The sequence below is a fragment of the Alosa pseudoharengus genome, unplaced genomic scaffold, assembly GCF_046254945.1.
Source record: "Alosa pseudoharengus isolate Yale_2024_CS ecotype anadromous, Long Island Sound unplaced genomic scaffold, YU_APseudo_1.1 YU_APseudo_1.1_scf_2, whole genome shotgun sequence".
In the NCBI taxonomy this organism is placed as follows: Eukaryota; Metazoa; Chordata; class Actinopteri; order Clupeiformes; family Clupeidae; genus Alosa; species Alosa pseudoharengus.
This window is the reverse complement of record NW_027468663.1, coordinates 26,786,374-26,794,630: the sequence shown is the minus strand read 5'-3', so window position 1 is coordinate 26,794,630 and position 8,257 is coordinate 26,786,374.

The following is an 8,257-nucleotide window of genomic DNA, read 5'->3' as shown; positions in this document are numbered from 1 at the left end:
CTTACATATGTCAGCTATATTACAAGGGATCACATTGTCTCCGGAGCAACTTGGGGTTAAGTGCCTAGGGCACAACGGTGGAAGCCGGGAATTGAACCGACAACTTTCAGGCTACTGCACGCTAGCCCAGCTCCCTAACCACTACACTACCACCGCTCCCCATATATATATATGGGGAGCGTTGCAGACAGTTGCGACATAACCGTATTCTCACCAGATAACACGAAAGGTGCTCCTGGTACACTGCCCCGTCATCACATGTCCCTCTCTCATTATTCTGTGCCTGACTGAACAACATGGTGTCATGAATGATGTACCTTGACCAATTAATGTGGAGCTCAAGGAAGTGAAATGACCCCTACCTAAAAGAGGCTGCCCCAATTCCAAAGCAGATGCCACTTCATGTTTCCAGGTGGATGGTCACAAATTACTTTATAGCCTTCCTCCTCACATTCCCTGAATTTGACCTCCATAGGTGCGTGAACTCGAGCTGTGGTTCCAGGGCCGTGCTCTGCCAGGTAAACACTTTTCCAACAATACACATTTCCTACAATATTGTTGACACCTTGACCTTGACAATGACGTCTGTTGCTGTTTCCATCATAACATCTTTGAATTCAAATGGCTTCATCAGCGCTGTGATTATGACCTCCTGTGAACACCAGGACTGCAGATAAGGTTTTCCAAGGAGCACCCAAACATTTATTCTCTCCACCTTGAGTTACCTCTAAGATAAGGTGGAACCTAGCAACCATTTGGATGAATCATGCTGTGAAATTGGTTCTAGGTCATGGCTCTGCAATGGCTCTGGATTGGTGGATGGATGAACCAATCAGAGATCAGAACACTACAACCTGTGGAAAGTCTATACCAGAGAGGGTTGAAGTGGAGCAATCAGGATTGTTGTCTATACCCTACCCTCTGCTGGACTGTTGTTTCCCTGTTTGTGTGATCGAGTAACTGTGCTTGTGCACGCATGCATAATATCTGTGTGTGGGGGTTTGCTCTGGGTTTTTGATTGGTGTCAGGGAGGGAGTGGTTTGGGGGTTAGGATGCTCAGTCCTTGATAACTGATGCAGTTATGAGGGTTAGTTAAGTATCTGATTGTGTAATTGTTGTCAGAGCAGTATCAGCAGCAGAAGCAGTGGCAACAACAACAACAACAACAGCATTGTATAGGGTTATAAATTGGTGTCTTCCTTCGTCAGTGTTGCATTATGCTCACAACACGTCCAGAAAGCTCAACACTGGTGTCTGGCGTCCCAGGCCCATCATCCTTTATGCTCTCAACAGGTCACACGATTCCACTGGCAGAACAGAAGAGAATACAGGAGAACAAGAGAGTACACGAGCTGGAGAGAGGGATGGATAGGATGATAAAACTGTAGGGAGTGAGGGAGAGATGGAGAGATAGAGAAAGAGAGAGACAGCAAAGGAGGACGTTTTGTTCCAGACAAAGTGAGCCGGCTGCTCTCCACCCCCGCCAGTCCGCCACTGCAGCCCACGAGTCCGTCTCTGAGCTCTGAGCACACACACACACACACACACACACACACACACACCGGAGTCAGCCCACACTCACATGGACACACACACACACAAACCAGCGTCAGCCTACATTCACATGGACACGCACACACACACACACACACACACACATCCGGTGTCAGCCTTCACTCACATGGACACACACACATACACACACACTTACATGCTAATCTCTCACCCACACTCTCACACACAAGCAGTCCTGGCCAACAGCACAGTGTCAAGAACTCTCACAAGTACACTCACACACACACACACACACACTAGCACAAAGAGTCTGGGCTCTGATGAAATTTGTGGCAAGGTGAATACCTATGCAGAGCAGCCGTATGGAATCCCTCAAGCTCCAACAGTTATCTGGAAACTCTCGCTGAGGACATAAATCCAAAGACCTTAAAGGACCTTAGAACTCTAGCACTTTTTGGGGAGCTAAAGGTGCAGGGCTCTTTGGAGCAGGAGTTCTCAAACTTTTTGATTCCAAGGGTCCATTGCGTCACCGACAAAACTTTTGGCCACAACTGCATGCTTCTGCATAGGTTGCTAACATAGGTGGATGTGGGAGCACTGTTTACCCTCAATGTCTTATGCATGGAACACTATGTGTGTGTGTGCATGTGTCCTCAGCCCTACTGAGTGTGGCCCTGTCCAGTTCAGTGTGTCGGGTCTACACGTGGTTAAGATAGAACAATGGGACAACAGCCTTTCCAGAATAGTATGATTATTACATGATGATGATTCACTGCTATTCATGGTGTTTTGTAGGTTGATTATTAGGACACGATGATTCACTGCTAGTCATGGTGTTTTGATTATTCGGACACGATGATGATTCACTACTATTCATGGTGTTTTGTGACTACAGCCACAGAGAGATTGGCGGAGGGGCAGCGTCATGTGTTGGGGGTTGAAACTGTGTCTGTGTGTGTGTGTTTGTGTGTCTGTTTTGTCTGTGTGTGTTCCGCAACAGGGCCTGTTTCACACTCAAAATGAGACAGCCTGGCTTGCACACACACACACAGTCATTTCATACCAACTGAGATTTGGAGATCTCGGCCCACGTCTGTGAGCCAAAATTATTCAAAATATTCTTTAGAACTACTGTGCTCCCTGAGCTGTGTGTTAGAATATGTGTGTGTGTGTGTGTGTGTGTGTGCATGTATGTGTGTGCATGTGTGTGTGCGTGTGCATGTATGTGTGTGTGTGTGTATGTGTGTGTAGATGGACTGTGCTCGGTCAGCACTCCTCTCTGGCGGGAGAGTGGCATGCACACAGACAGGAAGAGGAAATGCTGGCAGCTGGACGCCTACTCTTTCCTCTCACTCTGGCCTAGAGACACCCACAGACCAGACACACTACACACACATGCAAAACACACACACAGACATACACATACACACATGCTAAACACACACACACACACACACAGACATACACATACACACATGCTAAACACACACACACACACACACAAAGACATACACATACACAAATGCTAAACACACACACACACAGACATACACATACACACATGCTAAACACACACACACACACACACATACACAAATGCTAAACACACACACACACACACACACACACAGACATACACATACACACATGCTAAACACACACACACAGACATACACATACACACATGCTAAACACACACACACACACGCACAAACAAACACATACACACATAGTCACACACACACAGACACACACACACACACACACACACACACACACAGACACGAACATACACACATAATCTGCACATGCACACACACTAACACACTACAGGCACATCCTTCATGCTTTTGGCTGCAGACTCATTGACCCTGTCAGACTTGGACTTCCTCTCTCTCCTTTACTCAGTCCAGATAACTGCATACACATTGTATGACATTGCATTCAGTGACGTTACATGACATCTGCAGAGCTGCTCCCGACAGCCCTGTGAATGACTGCCCACTGCCCGCCAAGGGGGGTCAAGCTTTCCCCGTCTTCCTGCTTACCTGAGATTTAAAGCTAATACACTGCAATGCCTCCATGTCACCAGCAGGGGTCAGCCATCCCGCAATCAGGGGCTATAACCCCTGGGCAGGCCTCTAGTATGACGCCACGGGTCCATACAGCCACTGACCCTGGATCAGAAGATCTATCCAGGGCCAGGGGAATTTGGTGTAGGATATTTCTTCTCCAAAATCATGGGTTACTCCTGACACTGTCTGGCAATGGCTAATATTAAACTCCCCAATAACTTAATATGGTATTAAACTCATACTCCCAATAACTACTGGTCTATACACTAATATAGTATTAAACTCATACTCCCCAATAACTACTTAACTATACTTTAATATGTTATCAAACTCATACGCCCCAATAACAAGAGGTGCAACAAGTCCGGCTTCAGGAAGTAAAAGTCCTGCCACATTTAACTATTCACTTAATCAGCTCATTCTAATTAGCACAATATGTTAATTACAGTATTACATTACATTTGGCTGACACCTTTTGACCAAAATGACTCCCAACATGGTAAACAATTAAGGTAGAGTACAATAAGCACAAGTTAGTGCATCAGTGAGTACTATTTCCATACAGTCAAGTGTCAGTCCTAGTCAGGTGATAAGTCAGGTGCTAGAATTAAGGCTAGTTGTAAGTAGTGCTACGAGAGGAGATATTCTCTGAAGAGCTGGGTATTCAGGAGTTAAGCTAGGTAGATCAGCTAATTAGTGAAATCACATGTGTAAGGTGCACAGGTAGAACCAATACATGGCAGGACTTTTATTTTCTGAAGCTGGACTTTGACATCTCTGCCAATAACTACTGAACTATACTTTAATATGGTATTAAACACATACTCCCCAATTTAATTTACATAAATATACTCTGATATGGTATTGTGCCTTTTGCTTTCCATAAACTATGTTTCTGTTTTGTGTTAGTGACAGCTGAATAGTTTTGTCTATCTGTTTTTGTCCAGATTGTTAGCATTGGTTCGGGTTATCTGATTGAACCACTAGACCTGCCTGATGTCAGACGGATTTCAACTGTTTTGGATTGAACTCAGGCACTCGTCTGTTTCTGATTGGCTAATCATACAGTCAGTTAAACTGACGCCAGTGTGGTGGTTTCTGTGGCTGTTCTGGGATGTGTGATGTTTACATGTCTGGCCGTGTGCGTGTGCGTGTGTGTGTGCGCGCATGCAGTTGTCTGCTCTCTGTACATATGCAAGTGCACCCACTCTGTGTCACACACACACACACACACGCACGCACGTGGACACGTGGGACTGGAGAACAACAACAGTCCAGAAGGACCGCTGACGCATGCGGCGATAAGCACACGCGCCCAGACAGGAGCGTGATATCACAAAGGTACCGATCTCCCCTTACGACAGCAGGTGCCGGCCCTGTGTGTGTGTGTGTATGTGTGTGTGTGTGTGTGTGCGTCTGTGCGTCACCAGAGCAAGACAGCACAGCACATTGCTCTCAGGAATGGCCCAGATTCACTCATTGTAGTTTTTAGATATTTTTATCCAAAACAACTTACAAGTTAGGATCAACATTCAACAGAGAAGAGGAGACGTTACAGTAACAATTAATATGAACTTACAGACACAAAAACAACAGAGATGGAGGGTAGAGTTAATGATAATGATGATGGTGATAATACCACTTACACAGCTCTTCATAATGCTATAATGCTCCATTCACTTGAATGGGCCTTCCCAACGTTCGAAGGTCTGATCATTTTGTGTAATAGACCTCTGTCAAGGAAAATGGGTTTTGTGCTTCTTATTCACGTCTTTCATATCACTCCGCGAGTAGTCCGGTCACTTATTGCAATGGAGCTTCATTCAGTGTGTGTTGCAAACTATTTGTTTCTCAGCAAAGCCACGACGAAACGGTAACAAAAACATGTAAAAATCATATCATGTGGAGTTTATTTTTTTCGTTTTAGCAGGTAGCGGTATAATGATATAATAAAGCAGGATAATGTATAGAACGCCGGTCATTATGTATTTAACTGCATAATTATGTTCATACTGCAAAATACAAGAACACACTATAATGATGAGAATCATTCCTGTGTGTGAGAGAATGAATGAAGGTCTGCTGTGTCTGACTCACACACACCACACTGTCATACACGCATCACACTCTTACATCAGACAGGTCCTCATAGGTGCTTGTGTGTATGTGTGTGTGCGTGTGTGTGTGTGTGTGTGCGTGTGTGTGTGTTTGTGTGTGTATGCGTGCGTGCGCATCGAGGGTCTATGTGAGTTCAACTTCATGTCAAAGAAAGTTCAAACCTGTTGAACCTGTAAGAGGATCTAGAGGACAGCTGTGAGGGTGTGTGTGGGGGTGTTTTTGTGTGTGTGTGTGTGTGTGTGTGTGTATGAACTGGGGAGGAGGGGCACAGGAGTTTGAGCCTGACATACACACACACATACGAACACACACACACACATACAAACACACACACACACACTGACCCTGAGTAAATACTCCACAAGGGGAAAATATACTATTCCCCTCCTGCCCCCGAGTCCAAACACACACACACACACACACACACAAACTCCCAGTCATCTGACCCTGTCAACACACATACTCCCATGTTTGTGCTCCCACCCACTTCTCCACCCACCCACACACACACACACACACACACACACGCAAGCCTTTCCGGCAGCAACTCCTCCAGATCCAATTAGGTGTGTGTGCTATGTATGTCACACACACGTGTGTGTAAGTGTGTGTTGCTGGCAGGCCCCCCTTTAGGTAGGAAGTGTTCCCACCTGTTTCTGCCACTCAATATCACACACACCAACACACACACACACACATTCATGTCCCAATGACCACACACACACACACACATTCATATTCCAATGACCACACACACACACACACATACAGTATAAGCACACACACACTACTCACATTCATATCCCAATGACCACACACACACACACACACATTCATATCCCAATGACCACACACACACACACACACAACTCTCGTACACACACACACACGCACGCACGCACACACACATACACACGCACCTTGATCACCTTTGTAATCTCTCTTGTGTGTGTGTGTCTGTCTTTATATGTGTCTGTATGTGTGTGTGTGTATGTGTGTGTGTGTGTGTGTGTGTGCCTTGAAGCGTTTCTGGGTGTTTGTTATGCTTGTGCCACTCAGCCATGACATGACGCTATATTGTGTGTGTGTGTGTGTGTGTGTGTGTGTGTGCGTGTTTAAACGTGAAATTCTTCAAGTTCAAAGGAGCTGAACTGGTGCCACCAATATACTGTTGATTCACATATGATTCACAGCTTTGGAATAGTTACACATATATCCACCCACCCACTTACCCACTCACCCACACACACACACAAACATATATACCAGACTATGAATCTTTGTTTGTTTGCGTGTCTGAATGCGGGTTTAGGTGAGTGTAAGACAAAGACTGTCTGTACAAGTCTGTCTTCTCCTGCTATTGACACACACACTTAACAGGAAGTGAGTAAAGGTCAAATGAACTTCCAGCTGTGTGTGAGTGTGTGTATGTGTGTGTGCATGTTTGTGTGTGTGTATGTTTGTGTGTGTGTGTGTACGTGTGTGTGCATGTTTGTGTGTGTATGTTTGTGTGTGTGTCTGTACACGTGTGTGTGTGTGTGTGCATGTTTGTGTGTGTGTGTGTGAGAGAGAGAGAGAGAGAGATAGAGATAGATAGAGAGAGAGATAGATATACAGTACACACAGAAAAAAAGGTGCAAACCAGAACCAAAAATGGTCAAAAAATCAACAAAGAACCTTTTAAACTAAGGTTCTTTAAGGAACCATTTCATTTCTTCAAAGAACCTCCAAGAACTTATAGAAACTAGATGTACCGCATAGCGGTACAAAATATGACCGCTGCTCAGTCCTGTACATCCATTCCGCGAAAATAAATCATATTAATGAATTTGTCTCCATCTTCTACTCCATCCCCCACTCTTGAAACTTTTGTGTATGCTTGTTTGGCACACAAAGTAGCCTACTGGCGCTGCAAAGGTGAATAGATTTGTTTCTGGGCCAAAACATTTGTAGCATTGTTATAAAACCTTTAAAATCTCTAAACAATCCCAAGTAGGGCAGTTCATCACAGTCCTTCCATTGCAACTAGACTGATGAAAGGTACACCTGTAGGCTACATTGTATTTGGGAAAAGCAGAAGGTAGCAGCATAATGTATTCATTTATTTATTATTAAACAAAACAATCCCTGTCAGTTCCATGCAGTTTTCAACAGCTATCAAGAAGAGAGGTCATGTCACGGATTTTTGTGAATGTTTCTTCTACATTCAAGTTTAGTCATCTAGTTCATATGATATTCAGCTTTATTGTCAATACACAAATGAAATACCAGTAGTCTAAAACAAAATGCCGTTTTACAGTGGAGCAAATAACTGACATGTCCAAAAGGGCCTTCATGAAATGCGTTGCGAGACTGTTCATACACATTTTAACGGGCAAAGTTGAAGAGCTACTGTCCGTTATTGTTTGTGCAAATAATATGCTGATTCATGTTCCCTTGCATTTTGCAACTATGAGGTCCATGGTTAGTCTGGCTTTCGCCAGACCAAGCTCAATCTTTTGACGCAATCTTTTGATTTTCACCCAGCCTAGTCCATGCTAGGCGCCCGA